The sequence below is a fragment of the Terrapene carolina genome, unplaced genomic scaffold (genome assembly GCF_002925995.2).
Source record: "Terrapene carolina triunguis isolate 2854851 unplaced genomic scaffold, T_m_triunguis-2.0 Scaffold841, whole genome shotgun sequence".
NCBI lineage: Eukaryota > Metazoa > Chordata > Testudines > Emydidae > Terrapene > Terrapene triunguis.
Genome location: NW_020665192.1, coordinates 9,094 through 28,515, shown reverse-complemented (window position 1 = coordinate 28,515; position 19,422 = coordinate 9,094). Strand labels below are relative to the sequence as shown.

At 50.0% G+C, this 19,422-nt stretch overlaps 1 pseudogene; it reads right to left on the bottom strand.

Annotated features, from left to right (window-relative positions):
* Window positions 1–3,275: 3,275 nt before the first annotated feature.
* LOC112125020 lies at window positions 3,276–8,467 on the bottom strand (annotated as a pseudogene).
* Window positions 8,468–19,422: the final 10,955 nt, after the last annotated feature.

Sequence of the window (19,422 nt, the reverse complement as noted above, 5' to 3'; positions counted from 1 at the left end):
AGTGGGGGCTGTGGTTAAGCTGAACTCATCTCAGCTGGCCTTTTGATCCTTCTCACATCTCCCCCCCCCCCATGAGAGAGATGGGGGAGGGGCTGAGGACAGAGAGTCTAAATGCTGTACTTCAAGGTGTCAGTGTTAGAAGGGCCTTTCACACCTACCATGCTGAGGCCAGGAAAATACAACACACTGAGCCAGCCAGTTCTCTTCCCTCAGACCACATGGGAGCCAGTGTCCTCTAGAGGGGAAAGGCCCTATGTCCCATTCCTGGCCTTGGAATGGATGAATCTATCGAAGGAACGTGGCTTTCTTATTGCAGTGGGTTGGGGTGGAGGGACCCATGCACCTGATGGTAGCTCTGGGAATCTCTCTCGTGCCTCTGGCTCAGACACATCTGGCCTTGAGTCAGACAGGGATCAGCCACACGGCATCTCTGCGTACTGGGGAGCGCTGGCCAGCACTGCCCCTGTTACAAGACATTGACAGAGCCAGATGGAGGGGAGTATGGAGACACACAGATTGATACTGTCTGTATTTGCTCCACAGCCACTGGATTTGGGGGTGGGCGTAATTCCAGCCCTGCAGATGTTACATCCTCACACCCTGTAACCTGAGACCTCCCCTGCCCTGGTGGACCTAGCACCGCCCCAGACAACATGGGTCAGGCAGAAATTCAGTGCTGGAGAAGTTTGTATCAGATCTGAACTGATTCCGGAGAACACAGGATGGGAGTTGAAATGAACAAGCAGTGTGGTTGAGGGGCTGTGGGGCCACAGTGTGGGGGACTGCTGACTGAGCTCTTGTGAGCTGTGAAGCTGTGTTGTCAAGTAGCCAGAGCAAACGCTCTGCTGCCGCATGACCTTCGGCAAGTCCTGGCCCCTTTCTGTGCCTCAGTTTACCCATCTGGGGCTAATGATCCTGATCACCCTTTGAAAAGCACTTTGAGATCTCCTGGAGGGAAGAGCTAGGAGCCCAGATCCTCAAAGGTATTGATGCTCCCGGTGATTTCAATGGGAGTTAGGCACCCAAACACCTCTGAGGATCTGGGCCTCGATGTTTTTGTTTAGCACCAATTTTGTTTATGGCTCAACCCAGCACCTGCATCCTGCCCACCGCCCCATTATTCTCCCCCAACCCTGTATCATCCACACATGCAATGTCCAGTCTACAGGCCAGTGATGGAAAAGGCACCGCAAATTGTTCAGAGAAAACGTTTTTTATTCAGAAAAATGGCTTTTTTCCCTCCAAGTGTCATTTATTTTTCAAACAAGCGTCCGTTTTCAATATTTTCCAAATATTTGGAAATAGACAATTCTTTCTTTTGCCCCAATGTTTCTCAGCAATGCTTTCTGGGTTCCCTTCTTTTGGGTTTTTCCAACCTCCGGTCAGTATCACAGTAAGGAATAATAAATAATTAAATACTTGTGGGGTGAGGAGAGGAAAAAAGAAAAGAAAATACTGAAAACAAACAAAAGTTGGGTCCGGCTCAAAATGTGTGAAACTCATTTTCAAAATCATTGAAATTTCAATTTTTTTCACACAACCATTACAATGTGCTATTGTCATGGGCTGTTTAATTCAACAAGCCACGCTTCGTGGTCATAGGTTGGCCACCAAAGTCACATGGCCCCATTCCTGCTCTTCGGTTGAGTGAAAGAAAGTTTTTAAGCCAGCCAGAGACATGCTGCAGCTAGGAATTTTGATGGTGGAAAACCCGCGAGGAATGGATTAGATATACAAATGATCAGCCTTTGTAGAGGTCCTATAGAATTCAGCAGAGAAAATACTCCAGAATCCCCATAGGTGATGTAAACCCCTGTGCACAGGTGGGAATTCTAATGACTCAGGAGGAAAGGTTGTCACCGAATATTGTTCTGGGGTAATGGGGCATGTGGATTGGACAGACACAACATAAACAGAGAGACCTGGGAATAGAAGCGAGTGAGACACAATGTAAAAAGCCAGGCAGACATAACCTGGAAGCACAGGAATGTGGCCCTGAGAAAAAGCTAAGAGAAGAACCATTTTGGGCACAGAGACTTGGCTTCCGATGCCGGCTCTGCACAGTGAACAGAGGAGTTGTCTGCTGCTGTTTGATTCCGACTGTGTTCAGGGAAACAGAACTCTTCTCTGCCTAAACATGCCCAATTCTTTTAGCCTTTCCTCCTACATAAGGTTTTCTAAATCTCTGATCATATTTTTTTGTTCTTGTTTCTCTCCTCTGGACTCTCTCCAGTTTGTTCACATGGAAGGAAACGTTTCAAGCTGTTCACATCTCAGCATGTTTCATTTTGATTGAAAATTTTTCAATGAAACATTTTGAAATTTCTGAGTCAAACCTGCTTTTGGAATTTCCATTCTGCCAAAAATGTTGAAATCTCAACTTTTCTTAGAAAACAAAGATTGGAATGTTGCCATTTCCTGTTAGACGGGAATGCTGATTCTCCCTCAGCTCCAGTGCCAACCTGGCCCTGTGGACATGAACAGCAAAGCTCCCATCCACGTGTATGGGGCCAGGATTTCACCCAGGGTCCTATCTGTTGGATAGCCTCAGGGTTGAGTTCACCAGTAGATCCTCCAATGAAGGTGAAGAGTAGAGATGGTCAGAACATGTGGTAGGGAAGGGGGAGGGGGTTTCCCTTTTTCCATCAACACTTTTCCTGGAACATTTTGCTAAAAACTCAAGGCCTAAGTATGTGTAATCATGGGAGTTGTATTTCAGGTGCCTCATGCTCCTATGGGAACACAGGACTGGAAGGGCCCTATGGGGTCATAAAGTCCAATTTCTGCTATTACAGGCAGCCCTGTCATATCATCCCATCCATAGACTTATCAAGCTCTGTCTTTATCTTTGTTAGGTTGTTCCCCTCCCACCCCCCCAATGCTCCTGTTGGATGTTGTTCCAGAACCTCCTCCCTCTGATGGTTAGAAACCTTCCCCTCATCTCCAGCCTCCATTGATCCCTGCCACTTTTATCCCCATTTGATTAGTCCTATAGCTTCAACAGCTCGTCTCCCTCCCTGGTGTACCCCCCTCCTGATGTATTTATAGAGCAATCAGACCCCTCTCAGCCTGTGTTCTATGCTAAGCTAGCCCAGGTATTTTATTCCTTTCTCGTCAGAGCGGCTTTCCATTCCCCTGATCGTCCCACCAGCCCTTCTCAACACCTGCTCCAGCTGAGATTCCTCTTTCCGGGACAGGGGTGCCCAGAAGTCTGCACCAATTCCAGCTGAGTAATGCCCAGAACCTTCTCTGCTGGCATTAAACCCTCCCTCTCTACTGGAGACACCTCGGCTGCTCCATCCCAGGACCGCATGGGCCTTTCTTCTGGCCACATCCCGATGGTGGCCCATGGTCATCCTGTGATTGGCTGACACACCCATTTCTCCCTCCCTGTCTGTCACTTCCAGCTGATGATCCCCTGGCTCAGAGAAGAAATTATTGTTTCTTGTAACTATGTGCATGAGCCCATGTAAAATTTCAGCCCGTTTCCACCAGCACTTTGCACAAGGGCAGTAACACTGGAGATACCTCTCTGCAGTTATCCTATGTGCTGGGCTCCCCAGCTGGGCTGCATCTCCCATGATGCACGATGGGCTCCCCACTTGGGGCAATGGAGCATGGGAGGGGCATGTCCATGGTGGTTTCTATGGGCTCCTTCCCCTGGAGCAGCTTCCTGTACCCCCAGTGGCTTTGGGCAGGGAGATATTTACCTGGAATGCTGATTTATTGGCGTGGGGGCTGCCGGCGCAGAGCATGGTGATGGGGTTGTAATGACGGTACCGCTCTCTGCACAGGCTGTCCGACACCACCTCCTGCTCTGCCTCCTGCAGCTTGTCGGTGGTGGTGTTCACTCCGGTCCGACCCCACCCGGCCACGCTGCACTCGGAGCCTGGGCTGACGAGGTGATCAGCCTCCGGTAGGGGGACAAGCCCTACCCATTCGGTCAGCTCCACGCTGTGCCACAGCTGCCATGGGAAGGAGAGAGAATGGACCCAGATCAGCACAGTTATCGGAGGTGACAAGGGGCAGCACCACCTGTCCAAAGCATGGATGTGAGTCCAGGAAGTGAGTGTGGGGTCACTGGGGGGAGGGTGATGGGATGGGGGCAGTACCTGCAGCAGTGTGAGGTCACTGGGGTTGGGGTGATGGGATGGGGGTGGTACCTGTAGCAGTGTAAGGTCACTGGGAGCAGGGCAATGGGATGGGGGTGGTACCTACAACAGTGTGAGGTCACTGGGGCTGAGATGATGGGATGGGGGCAGTATCTGCAGCAGTGCGAAGTCACTGGGAGCTCGGTGATGGGATGGGGGTGGTACCCTAGCAGTGTGAGGTCACTGGGGCCAGGTGATGGGATGGGGGCAGTACCTTGAGCAGCATGATGTCATTGTGAAAGTTCTCATTGTTAAAGTCAGGGTGCTGGATCCAGCGACGGGCCCGGATCCGTTGCCAGTTCTGTCCCGGCTTCATGAAGTCTTGGACTCCCAGGTAGACATAGATGTTTCTGGAAAAGCCAAGGGGAAAATATGGGGGCATTAGTGCCCATTGGATAGTGGGGTGGGGCCATCACAGACTCTCCGGAAGGGACATCAGCCCAGATTCCTGGCCTGTGCAGATTTCTACCTACAGTTGTGTGACTGAGTAACACAGAGACCATCTTATGCACCTACATGTGGATGGACTTCCTCCTCCATTCTGGTTGGCTAAAGAGACCCAAAAGACTGAGCAATGGACTGTTCTGTTATTCAGGGTCACCCATTGTCTAGTTCTTGTCTGCAGAGTTCAAGAAAGATGTTGATAAATTGGAGAGGGGTCAGAGAAGAGCCACAAGAATGATCAAAAGATTGGAAAACCTGCCTAATACTGAGAAACTCAAGATCAATTGGTTTCAAATTCAGAGGGAATATAAAGGATTCTGTTTGATTTATTTTTCAATGATTGTTTTGTGGTATGAGTTTTTAGCAGGAACTTTAACTAATGTTGGAACCACTTATCAAAGTTAATTGTGGATTCTCCAACACTGGCAATTTTTAATCAAGATTGGATTTTTTAAAAGATCTGCTGTAGATCCAAAGGAATTATTTGGGAAGGTGTAAGGCACTAACCTAGGCGCAACTTTGAAATATTAAAAGAAATTGTTCAAAGCGGGGAAATCCCAGATGCCTAGGCTGGGCCGACACAGAAATAAGGTCGCTGGAATGAATGAAACATGCAAATAAGAAAAGGATCAAAGAGTTTGTTATGCACCGGTGCCATCTACTAGATATGGACAGCAGTAGCAGGAAGCCCAGATCTGCCCGTGAAATGACCCTGGGGACAGAAATCACAATGTGGGACATAAGTGGCTGCTGAGTCCATCAGAGAAGATGTTGAAGTGCAGAAGGGAACCAGGATGCTTGGCCCAGCCCCTCTGGACAGGCCTTTCCCTCCTCCAGGGTTAGCAGGACATGAGAAAAAGTGGCGAGACTTCATGGCAGAGATTGAATCTCCTCATCTTTCTTTAATCTCTGTCTGGGTGTTCCTCTTTTGACCCTGAGAAACATGCTACAAACACGAAAGAACTGATGGCTGATGATCGAAAATTAATGTTGTAGGAAATCCTGGGGATTGGATCAGTCTCTGGTACAACAGCTGAGCCCCAGCGCTGATCTATGTCCATTGCCTACAAGGTTGTTCTGTTCAGTAGGGCTCAGATCCCCAAAAGCAATGGGGGGTTTCTTGATTGGTTAAGAGCAGCCAAGTGTCTGGGTTTGAGAAGCGATGGCCAAGGGAAAAGGCTTGAGAAGAGGCTAGGTTTCAACTGAGTGAAGTAACTCAGTGACAGGGGTTGTCCTTATTGAACTGACTAAAATCATCAGCTGGGATCAAGTATCAGAGGGGTAGCCGTGTTAGGCTGAATCTGTAAAACGCAACAGAGGGTCCTGTGGCACCTTTAAGACTAACAGAAGTATTGGAGCATAAGCTTTCATGGGTGACTTGTGTCTGATGAAGTGGGCATTCACCCACGAAAGCTTATGCTCCAATACTTCTGTTAGTCTTAAAGGTGCCACAGGACCCTCTGTTGCGTTTATCAGCTGGGATGTTTGCCCTGTGGGGCAGGTCTAGTTTGGTGGGTTTGGGCTTTAAAATCTAACAAGCACCCAGTGATATTCATAATTTTCACATCCCATAAACGCTTCTAGTCTTTAGGGCAACATATTGCCAGCTCCAATCCCGTCCCAGAGATGTAGACTGGCTGGCTCAGGGGGTGGGAAATGGGACAAGGGGCCTTTCTCCTTCAGGGGCACCAGCCCTGATCCAGCCCCGGGGTGGGGGACTGTCTGGCTCAGGAGTGGGGGGTGGCGCATTTCTTACCCCAGGTTGCAGTTACAATGAGCCGCCGTCACCACCACATCCTCCTGGATCAGAAACCCTCCTCAGCTTCCCGTTGACCCGATTTGCACGTAGGCCATGTAGGGTCTGGAGCCAAGCGAGACTTCCTGGCCCCCGATGACCCGAGCTGCAGGGAGACAGGGAGGGGTTCAAAAGGGAGCTGGAGAGTGGGACTAAGAGCCAGGGCGGGTGCAAGGATGTTTCGCGCCCTAGGGGAAACTTCCACCTTGTGCTTCCCCCCCCCCCCCCCCCCCCCGGGCAGCCCTCCCCCCCCCCCCCCCCCCCGCGCCCCCCCGCAGCAGCTCCCCCCCCCCCCCCCGCCCTGAGGTGCCCCCCCGCGGCAGCTCCCCACCCCCCCTCCGCCCTGAGGTGCCCCCCCCGCGGCAGTCCCCCCCTCCGCGGCAGCTCCCCCTGGCCCGGGGAGCCGCGCGGCAGCTCCCGCCCCAGCTCACCTCTGCTCCTCCGCGAGCACGCCATCGCTGCTCCACTTCTCCCGCCTCCCAGGCTTGCGGCGCCAATCAGCTGTTTGATGCCGCAAGCCTGGGAGGGAGGGAAGCAGAGCGGGGTGGTGTGCTCAGGGGAGGAGGCGGAGCAGAGGTGAGCTGGGGCGGGGAGCGGTTCCCCTGTATGCTGCCCCCCCTTACTTGCTGCAGGCAGCCCTCCCCATGCCCCCATGCCCCAGCTCCCTCTGCCGAAATGCCGACAAGGACTGGGGCGGCCGAAGATCCAGCCGCCACCAAAGAAAATGCCGCCCCCCAAATTCTAGTGCCCTAGGTGACCACCTATGTCGCCTAATGGGTTGCACCGGCCCTGCTAAGAGCCCAATGCAACCCGGATCCTCATCCCTTAGCTCAGCCCCCTCTTGGCCTGGATCAGCCCCTTAGGCCCCCCCAGCCCAGCCTGCCCCTAAGTCACCCCCTCTCCCCAACCAGCCTGGTAAATCCCATACATACACGTACCCACTGCAGATCTACCTATTCCCACGTGGACCTGTCCATCCTTCCATCCATTCCTTATCCCATATATGCCCATCTACATTCTGGCTGTGGGGCCACCCCCCAGCCATCTCCCCTCTCAGAGAACTAGGTCAGGAATTCCCTATCACCCCTCAGCCTCATTGTCCCATCTCCTGACACCTGACTGAGCCCGATGGCTAATTCTATCCCCCTGCCCTTGGTGTGGGTTGCGCTGCCCACAGCCCAATCTCCCCGTTCTCACCACTAGAGCCGGGCAAAAATTTATAAGGAATTGGCAAATTTGCTTTAAAAAAAGCAATTTTGGGACATCAAATGTACCTGTGAATTCAGGTAGAATTCAGTGGATTGTTTTGGCTACAAAGAAATGATTATTTTTTTCCAGGAAAAAGTAGAAAAGTTTTGTTATGAGCAATGGGAAATGAAACATCTTGAATTTCTGTTTGAAATGGTGCTTCCTTTAGAAATGGCACAAATTGGGTTCTTTTAAACTAATTTTGTTAAAAGTGATTAAAACCCCCTCTAAAGCGACCTGAAATCAAATGAAAAAGTACCCCCCAAAATTGTTTTGAATTGAAAGCAAATGAAAAAGCAAAAAAAAGCGATCCATTTTTGTTTCAAAATTGCATTTCAGTTCAAAACTCAGCTAATTAAAAATAAGGGTGAAAAACACCTGAACAGGTCCCATAATGAAACCAAAAAGAAAAAAAAATGCTTCAGGTTGAAGGAGACACCACAAGCAAACAATCCCCCCCCCCATTTGTTTTGAAACAATGTCTTTTTAGGGTTTCTGCATCTGCGAGAAAAAATAAACAAACTAATTTGGCGAGGGACCCAGCTTTTTCCCAGTTTTTACGGTTCAGCCCCTGAACCAGAAACTCTGTGACTCGCTCAGCCCCACTCCCAGTGTGAGTCCCCCGGGGCCGGGAAATAACCGGTCGCTCAGCTCTACTCACCGTTATGAAGTGGGATAAAGACCGTGGAGAGCAGGAGCAGCAGCAGCATCATTGGTGCACATCCAGGAGCTGGGGCTGGTGGCTCTGTCTCAGCCCCTGGGGTTTATATACAGCGGGCAGCGGGGAGGGGAGGCTGGGAAGAGGTGACCTGGGAAGTGCAGGGTCACATACCCGGCTACCAAGAAATTCCCCATCAGCGATGTGTCAGGGGTGGGGATTCCCTGGGAGGAAACCTTGAGCCATGTTCCCTCCCGCATCGTGGGGGAGGGGGTTTTCCTTCCTGCACTGGTGCCTTCCCTACCCCCAGCTGGGGACGTGGACAGTGCTGAGGCCTCCCAGCTGCAGATGGCAGAATCCCCCTGGTCTGTTCTGCCCCTGGATACCAGGATCCCCAGATGTTTGGGCCAGCAGGGTCCGTTCAACCGACCCGTCTGCCCTCCTGAGTGACCCCGGCCAGAGAACCTCACCCAGCTCCCCCGGACTGCGCCCGGTCACTGGTGTTCTGTGAATGCCTCTGTGACGTTGCACTCTATATGATTTTATGAAAATATGCTAATGAGTGTGACTATAATGTGACTGGAATATACTTCATGCAAAAGGTCTCTTGTAAGGTATCATTACAAAGCTTATAATCTACTGAGTGTGGTCATCCAATTTGTATAAATGTACCACTCTTGTAACTGAAACTAGAAATATGAAATATAACTCTGAGGGCCTATTGTAGTTATGCAAAGTGTGGGCCATTAATGGTGGTTTGGAATCTTGATGGCTCCCATCAACCAGGACAATTGACTATGGATGGCTCTGTTTGCTTGCAGGCCTTCCTGTGAGTCAGGCTGGGAGGAATGAGGGCATGGAGTGTTACAGTGACATGTGATCATGTCACGTGAACTGGAATCCATCTTTAACCTGGTGCTTTTCCATTTAGAAGCAGGGGTGGGAATCCAGAGAGGGACAAAGGATTCCCACCTTATGCAAAAGCTATATAAGGGGTGGAACAGAACAAAGGGGGTGGCAATCATGAGAAATCCCCTAGTACCACCTGAGCTGGAACAAGGGCTGTACCGGGGAAAGGATTGTGCCCACACTAGGAAGGTGTCCAGTCTGTGATAGAAGCGTATTGAAACATCTCTGAAGGTGAGATTTCATCTGTAATCATTTTCTTACTGTATTAGGTTTAGACTTGTGTGTTTTATTTTATTTTGCTTGGTAATTCACTTTGTTCTGTCTGTTATTACTTGGAACCACTTAAATCCTACTTTTTGTATTTAATAAAATAACTTTTTACTTATTAATTAACCCAGAGTATGTATTAATGCGTGGGGGAGGGGGGGTGCAAACAGCTGTGCATATCTCGCTATCAATGTTATAGAGAGTGAACAATTTATGAGTTTATCCTGTATAAGCTTTACACAGGGTAAAACGGATTTCTTTGGGGTTTGGACCCCATTGGGAGCTGGGCATCTGAGTGTTGGAGACAGGAACAGTTCTTAAACTGTTTTCAGTTATGCCTGCAGCTTTAAGGGGAAGTAGTTTAGACCTGGGTCTGTGTTTGTAGCAGGCTAGCGAGTCGGGTTCAAACGAGGTAGGGCACTGAAGTCCTAAACTGGCAGGGAAAACAGACTCACAGTAAGTCAAAGCACATCAGGTGGCAGTTCACAAGGGGGGATTCTGTGATCCAGTCCGTCACAGCCTCTCCCAGCAAGGCAGCCAGGCTGGGTCTGATGCCACCCGGAGATGGAGAACCCCTCCCCCTCCCCGCCCAGGGGAGCTGGTTCCCCTGGTGAATCCCACTCCCTGACCCACACTGGGGCCCTCCATTCCAGCTGGATTTGGTTGGGCTTCAGTTTCTCCAGTTGGATCTTGCTCTCCCTTTCTCTGCTGGATTGAAGAGCCCCCAGCACCCAGATTTGTCTCCCCACGAAGGTCCTTGTACCTCGAGTGCCAGGCACCTCCCCCATGACCTGTGAAGAAGCCAAGCAGAGCGAGCGCTTTCAGTCTCTCCCTGCCACGCATTTTCTCCAGTCCTCCAATCATTAGCCTGGCCCCGTCCTGCCCCATCTCCAGTTTGCTGCCAGCCCTTTAAAAGTGTGCACCCTAAAACTGGGTGCAGGATCCCAGGATCCCCTAGAAAACAACCCTCCCTGCTCCTGCTCAACACGGCCCTGTTCACACGGCCAACGAGGGCACTAGCCCCTGGTGCTGCAGTGTCAGAGGAGGAGCTTGGGGGCTGGGGGGTGTTGTTGGGTCAAAATAACATTTGGCTGGAGAATTCTGCACCAGCTGGGATGGGAGAGAAGCTGCTTTAGGAAGGATTCTGGTTCTCTTGGGTTTGGGTATGTGGGGCCCCGATAGGGTGACCAGACAGCAAGTGTGAAAAATCGGGACGGGGGGGGGGTAATAGCAGCCTATATAAGAAAAAGACCCAAACATCAGGACTGTCCCTATAAAATCGGGACATCTGGTCACCCTAGGCCCCGAGGACACCAAATGCAGGATAAAACTCCCTCAGCAACTCTGCCTCCAAGAGAAACTGTAGGGCCAGGTTTTAAATAAAGCTCAGCCCCCAAAGGCTGACTGGGGTCTCAGCAGCAGTGCAAGTCCATAATCTATCCATCCACACACTCCCCGCCACTCTCTCTCATACCTTATTTTATTAATTTGTTTGTTGATGTTGATTTAATTCTGGGTAAGTGTTTCAGGTTAGGTTGGGTGAACTACGGCAACTGGGTGCGTCAATGTTGTGAGTGTCATTTTTATGATGGAAAAGCCCATCCATCCATCTACCCATCCACCCATCCATCCATCCACCCATCCCCGCCTATCCATGCTTCCATCCATCCATCCCCACCTATCCATCCTTCCATCCATCCATCCCCACCTATCCATCCCCACCCCCACCTATCTATCCATCCATCCATCCATCCCCACCTATCCATCCCCATCCCCGCCTATCCATCCGTAAATCCATCCCACCTATCCATCCTTCCATCCATCCATCCATCCACCCCCACCTATCCATCCATCTGCCCATCCCCGCCTATCCATCCAGCCAGCCAGCCATCCACTCATCCATCCCCACCTATCCATCCATCCACCCATCCCCGCCTATCCATCCATCCCTCCATCCATCCATCCATCCATCCATCCCACCTATCCCAACCCATCCCCACCTATCCATCTGTCCGTCTACCCATCCCCGCCTATCCATCCCTCCATCCAACCCCACATCTAAATTCATAGATTCATAGATTCCAAGGCCAGAAGGGACCATTGTGATCATCTAGTCTGAACTCCTGCATAACACAGGCCAGAGAACGGCCCCATAATTATTCCTAGAAAAGATCATTTAGAAAAAAACTCCAGTCTTGATTTAAGAATTGTCAGTGACCTTTGGTCAGTTGTTCCGATGGTTAATTACCCTCACTGTTAAAAATGTACGTCTTATTTCCAGTCTGAGTTCATCTAGCTTCAGCTTCCAGCCATTGTGTTAGACCTTTGTCTGCTAGATTGAAGAGCTGTTATAAATATAGAAGGTTATTAAATATTTGTTCCCTGTAGAGGTACTTATAGACTTTGATCATGTCAGCCCTTCCCTTTGTTAAGCTAAACAGATTGAACTCTTTGAGTCTACCACTAGGTGGCAGGTTTTCTAATCCTTTGATAATTCTTGTGGCTCTTCTCTGAACACTCCCCAATTCATCAACACCCTTCCTGAATTTGTGGGCGCCAGCACTGTCCACAGGATTCCAGCAGTTGGTTGCACCAGTGCCAAATGCGCAGGTAAAATAATCTCTCTGCTCCTACTGGAGATTCCCAGGATCACATTAGCCCTTTTGGAAACAGGGTCGCACTTGGAGCTTCTGTTCAGCAGCTTATTCACTGTGACCCCCCAAATCTTTGGCAGAGTCTGTGTTTCCCAGGACAGAATCTCCCAACCTGTAAGTATGGCCAACATTCTTTCTTCCTAGATGTATACATTGACATTTAGCCATGTTAGAATATGTAATGTTTGCTTGCGCCCAGTTTACCAAACAATCCAGATCACTCTGTATCAGTGCCCTGTCTTCTGCATTATTTATCACTCCTCCAATCTTTGTGTCATCTGCAATTGTTATCTGTGATCATTTTGTGTTTTCTTCCAGGGCATTGATAAAAATAGTAAATTTCATAGGGCCAAGTACCAATCCCTGACCCCACAAGAAAAACACCCATTTGCTGATGATTCCCCATTTATACTTTCATTTTGAGATCTATCATTAAGCCAGTTTTTAACCTATGTCATGTGATGGTAATCTTATTTCATTCTAGATTTTTCATCAACATGTGTGCGATCAAGTCACCTAACAGAGTTCTAAGTATATTACATCAATACTGTTATCTGTATCAACCACACTTGAAATCTCATTAAAAATAAAAAAAACCCAAGGTGGTTATATCTTTCATTGAACCAACTTCTATTGGTGAGAGAGACAAGTTTTGCAGCTTACATAGAATTCTTCTTCAGGGCTGGAAAAGGTTCTCTGGGTGTCACAGCTAAGAACAAGGTGGAACAGATTGGGACACGTCTCACAGGAATGGATGGACCAGTGATGCTTCCTGTTCCATGTGTGTGAATCCCTCTAATAGGATGACACCTTCCTGTGGGAGGCCACGGACCCCATGGTTAGGGGGAGGGTCTGAGCCCCCTTTGGGGGGTTATAAACCCAATGGGGACAGCGGGAACTTGGGAGGAACATCTGGCCCTGACAATGTGTTGGATGGGGTAAGGGACACTCTGAGTATCACATGCACAATGTCTGGTGGGGACTGGTATCAGGGTGATCAGAGCGACACATTTCCTCTATCTCACACATGGGGTGGGGATCGAGGCATGTTGTCTCACCTGGCACTGATACCAATCAGTGTGACCCACATCACACACCAAGGGGGCAGGGCTCCTTGGTTGGAGAGGTGCAATTGCTGGAAAGAGCCCTGTAACCCCTGGCGTGGGCAGGTGAAGGGAGCTTTGGAATTTCTTTCTGTTCTCTGTGTGTTTCTAATGGAGCCGGGCTGGAAGGCCCTGGGGGGCTTTCCCAGCTCTGTATTTGGCTTTCCATTGGCATTCCAGACTGGCAGTGGGGAGCTGGTGATAGCACCCAGCTCTTCAAGACTGTCCATCATGCATAGGCCTCACATCGCAAGTGAATGTCATTATCCCAACAGGGCTGGTGAGTAAACTGAGGCACAGGGAGGGACAGGAGATTCCTACAGCCTCCCAGCAGTCCAGGGTCAGAGCTTTTCCACTGGGCTTTTTGGAGCCACCCTACAGCCTTTAGCAGGGAAAAGGCAGCCCCTGCTTCTGGATCCTGTTGGGTGGGGCCCAAGCCCTACAGACAGTTTGCAGGTTTGGAGATGTCACTTCATGCAGGGGAGGAATGTGGAGATCCTTATGTGCAGGTGCTGGGCAGGGCCCATTGCAGTGCAGGGTCCAATCCAGGGCCAGAGCAGGGAACTGGGATACGGGGCTTTCCCTTCTAAGGAAATTCAGTGCTTCCATGTCCTTTCCAGGGGCCAATTTTTGTCCTTCCCTAGCTTACCCTTACATCGTCTGTGGGTAATGATGATTGGTATCGATGCTGGGTGAGAGGACACAACATGATCCCACCCCCATGTGTGTGGGATAGAAGGGGTTGTGGCTCTGAGCAACCTGATACCAGCTTCCACACGAGACATACTGTATGTGATGCCCAGGGTGTCTCTGAACCCCCACAAACACATTGTCAGAGCCAGAGGCCTCCCCTCCTCCTGCTGCCCACACAGGGTTTATCAACCCCTCCCCCGGGGGGGGGGGTTCAGCCCTACCCCTATAATGGCCTGTCAGTGGAGACACTCTCCTCTGTGTGGATTCACATAGAAAGAGCCAGGCGCATCACTGGTCCAGCCATTCCTGCTTCCAGCTTCTCCAAGGATGCTCCCAGCCAACTGTCCATGCTGGCCTTGGAGCCCAGTTGGTGTCCCCTACTGTAGCTACCAGTAGAACTCAGTGAAACCAGCAGTGCATGGCTGGGAAGATGGCTTTAGAAACTAATGGTATGGGTCTAGGTAGATCTAGAATCAATTTGCATAGATGTGAATCGATCAAGACTGATAGCTCTAGACTGGAATTTGCACTGATCCAGAATTGACCTAAATGGATCCAGTAGCACAATTGTACATCTCCATTGCTCAAGCATGGATCTCAAATGGTTTGGGCATGGCTCTAGATGGGCAATCATGGCTCTACATCAGGCGTGGGCAAACTATGGCCCTTGGGCCCTGTCCAGCCCATCAGAATTTTTAATCTGGCTCTCGAGCTCCCGCTGGGAGTGGGGGCTTTCCGTGTGGCTCCTGGAAGCAGCAGCATGTCCCACTCTGGCTCCCATATGCAGGGGCAGCCAGGGGAATCCACATGCTGCCCCTGTCCCAAGCACCACCCCCATCGCTCCCATTGGCTGGGAACCGTGGCCAATGGGAGTTGCAGGGGTGGCGCCTGCAGACGGGGCAGCATGCAGAGCCCCTGGCCGATGCCGCGCCTCCGTGTAGGAGCTGGAGGGGGGCATGCTGCTGCTTCCGGGGACGGCACCTGTGGATGGGGCAGCGTGTAGAGGTGCCTGGACATGCCTCCATGTAGAAGACAGAGTGGGGACATGCCGCTGCTTCCAGGAGCTACTTGAGGTAAATGCCACACAAAGCCTGCACCCCCCGCAACCCTGCTCCGGCCCTGATCCCCCTCCTGCTCTCCGAACCCCTCAGTCCCAGCCCAGAGCACCCTCCTGCACCCCAAATCCCACATCTCCAGCCCCACCCCAGAGCCCACTCCCCCAGCCAGAGCCCTCATCCACCGCCGCACCCCAATCCCCAATTTCATGAGCATTCATGGCCCCCCATACCATTTCTATACCCAGATGTGACCCTCAGGACAAAAAGTTTGCCCACCCCTGGTCTACATGGAGCTAGATGGAAAGGCTGTGATGAGACCCCATCAATAGAAGAGACAGAGCTACAACTGAGACCAATCACCATGGTTCTGTGGACAGCAGGCCTTGTTAAATGAAGACAATGTCATTTTTTGACAACGTTGTAAGGCTGGTTGATAGAGGTGACAATGCTGAGGGAAGAGATAGATTTGGACTCCTGGAAGGCATTTGAGAAAGTGTAACACAAACATGGCCCATGTGAAATGGGTTAAAAAAACCTGACTTGCTGACTGAGCACAAAATGCAATCCTCAAAAGGGAACCAAGGGACTTTCTAGGGGGGGGTCTGTGACGGGTTGGATCACAGAATCCCCCTTGGGAGCTGCCACCTAATGTGCAAAGACTACCTCTGCTCCTGTTTTCCCTGCCAGCTCAGGACTCCAGCACCCTGTCTTGCTGAGCCAGACATGCCCATCTGCTCCAACAAAGACCCAGGGTCTGAATCACTTGCCCCAAAGCTGCAAGTTTACCTGAAAACAGCTCATAGAAGTGTGCTTGTCTTTAGCACTCAGATGCCCAACTCCCAATGGGGTCTAAACCCAGATAAATCCGTTTTACCCTGCATAAAGCTTATGCAGGGCAAACTCATAAATTGTTCGCCCTCTATAACACTGATAGAGAGATATGCACAGTTGTTTGCTCCCCCAGGTATTAATACATACTCTGAGTAAATTACTAAATAAAAAGTGATTTTATTAAATACAGACAGTAGGATTTAAGTGGTTCCAAGTAGTAACAGACAGAACAAAGTAAGTCACCAAGCAAAATAAAATAAAATGCGCAAATCTATGTCTAATCAAACTAAGTACAGATAATCTCACCCTCAGAGATGCTTCAGTAAGTTTTTCTCAGACTGGACACCTTCCAGGCCTGGGCACAATTCTTTCCCCTGGTACAGCTCTTGTTCCAGCTCAGGTGGTAGCTAGGGGATTCTTCATGATGGCTCCTCTCTCTCTCTGTTCTCTTCCACCCCTTTATATATCTTTTGCATAAGGCAGGAACCCTTTGTCCCTCTGGGTTTCCACCCCCTCTCACTGGAAAAGCACCAGGTTAAAGATGGATTCCAGTTCAGGTGACATGATCACATGTCACTGCAAGACTTCATTACTCACTTGCCAGCACACACATATACAGGAAGACTCACAGGTAAAACACAGCCATCTGCAGACAATGGTCCTTGTTAATGGGAGTCTTCAAGATTCCAAACCATCATTAATGGCCCACACTTTACATAACTACAATAGGCCCTCAGAGTTATGTTTTATATTTCTAGTTTTAGATACAAGAGTGGTACATTTCTACAAATAGGATGATCACACTCAGTAGATTATGAGCTTTGTAATGATACCTTACAAGAGACCTTTTGCACAAATCATACCCCAGTTGCATTATATTCACTTATTGTTAAATTTTTCTAAAACTATCCCAGTTACATTATATTGACTTATTATCAAGTTTTTATAAAACCATATAGACTGCACAATGTCACAGGGTCCAAGAGGGACCTGTTCTGGGCAAGGGGCTCTAGAGCGGCTCATGCTTTTCGCTCTGCAGGCCCCTAGTTCAATCCCTGGTGCATCAGCTAAGATGACAGATGTGATACTCCAGCCCCCATAGCCACATTGCCAGCACTCCTGTTACTGTCTGCTCGGTTATCTCGCGACTTGTGTCTCTCTCTGCCCCTCCTCTCTCTTGCACATGGACAACAGCTGTTTCACCGAGCAAAGCCCTGGCCCCCGCCTTTGCTAGGTGCACCCATGGAAATCCCTGAAACCACGTGGTTCGGCGTCTACTCCAGCTTTCCCATGAGCCTGTGTCAGGCACTATGGTTATGAATTCCCCACATGGCTACAATGGCTTATTTCCATTGATCTACGAGGGTGGAGGCCCCACCCAGAACAAGGTTTAACCCAACCCCCAACAATAGCATTGGCCCATCTCCTCCTTAGGCAGTGGACACCCTGTTTTCACAGGATGACTAGGAGGCCATATCTCCCAGGCATCTCTGACAATCTTGACCTTAAGACAAATGACCCCATACCATAGTTAGCTAGCATGAATCCCTGAGGAGAGCACTGGGAGATCAAGGGAAGTCTATATCCCTCTGGGGTTTAGTGGACAGGTCCCTGTCTCTGGCAGTGATGGGCAAGGATCAGGATTTGGAAAGGCACATGGCACCAGCTGTGCATCATCTGGAGACCAGCACACCTGGGCTTCCTGTTTCCAATTTTGGTGCCTCAGTTGCTGGAAGCCATTCCCCTCTAGGGGGTGCAGGCTCTGATATGGCCACAGGGTAGGGAACTGGCTGGCTCAGGGGGTGGGGAATGGAACTTGGGGCCTTTCCCTTCTAGGGCAGCTCGGTGCTGCAGTCACCATTCCAAAGGATTATTTTTGCCCTTCCCCAGCTTGTCCTTACATGGGCTGTGGCTAACACTGATTGGTATCAGTGCTGGGTGAAACAACACACCCTGATCCTTCCCATGTGTGAGATAGATGAAGGTGCAGCTCTGATCACCCCGATGACAGCCCACTGCAACAGTGTGTACATGACGCCCAGAGTGTCTCTGACCTCCAACCCCACAATCACATTGTCAGAGCCAGACGCCTCCTCTTCTTCTGCTGCCCCATTGGGTCCATCACTCCACAAAGGGGGTTCAACACTGTCCCCTGTCTATGGGGTCCTTGCCCTGTCAAGGGAGGTGCCATCTCCATGGGGAGATTCACACACCCAGAGTCCACAGCATCACTGGTCCAGTCATTCCCGGATCCCACCTCCCACAATGGCCAGTCTTGGATGCTCCCAGCCAACATCTCAAAAGGACTTGGAGCCAGGTCAGGTGGGTCTGTACGGGAACATTTTGGCAAACCAGTAAAGTGCCTGAAACTACTATTGCTTGTTGCTAAAAGCAGCCAAGTCAGCAGGTCGTCAATTGAATGTGCAGTGGCCTTTATGTAATCAAAGCAGGAGGGGAGGGGGATTTGGGTGCTACAGACAGGGCAGCTTGACCCCGCGTCCTTCCTGCGAAGAATGTTGAAATTGCTGATATATGTATTTTAGAAAAACAGGAAACCTGTCTATAATGTACCCTGAGGAATGTGTCTTTTAGGGTCCCAAGGCATGGACACTCTAAAAAAACCCATATCTGGTTAATTAATGATCATAAGAAAACCTCTTGCTTCAACTTTAAAACTGCTTGCTTAGGAAGTTTTCTTTAAGGGATATGTCATTGTATTACTAATGTATAAATAAGGAGGAAAAGTTTGAGGTAGCTGGACTTTTCAGAAGGGGCTCGTTAGGGACACTCCCTCTGGACGCATCTTGGGGTCCCCACCAGCAGACGGAAGTTGAGCCAGCGGAAGCCTGTCATGGTGCCACTCGAGAGCCACATTCAGCTTTGGTAATTATCAAGGGTTGGGGGTGTTTTACTAACCTATTGCAGAGATGTGTAAGTGCTTGAGACTAAGTGAAGTTTAGCTTTAAGTTAAAGCACTCTTGTATTGTCCTGTTTGTGCCAGCCATCTATCAGTCAAATGGCCATGTCTCCCTTGATTTATTTCCTAACACCACCTCGCAGAAAGTAATTCACCAACAGCTTTGAGTTGAAAAAAAAAACACAAAAAAACCCACAAACCAGGTAACAGGTCCAGCACTGGCAGCGTTGGGGAATTGGGTCTAGAATGGATGAATGGGGATCTAGAGAAAACTAGAATAGATTTCTGTGGATGTGGATCAATCTAGAATGGGCCCACATGTAGTTATGTGAATATGAATAGATCTAGAATGGAATAGCATCAACTGAAATCATAGAAGATTAGGGTTGGAAGAGACCTCAGGAGGTCATCTAGTCCAACCCCTGCTCAAAGCAGGACCAACGCCAAGTAAATCATCCCAGCCAGGAAATTCTCAAGCCGGGCCTTAAAAACCTCTATGGCTGGAGATTCCACCACCTCCCTAGGTAACCCATTCCAGTGCTTCACCACCCTCCTAGTGAAATAGTGTTTCCTAATATGCAACCTAGACCTCCCCTACTGCAACTTGAGACCATTGCTCCTTGTTCTGTCATCTGCCACCACTGAGAACAGCCGAGCTCCATCCTCTTTGGAACAGTGGCGTAGCCAGGTTCTA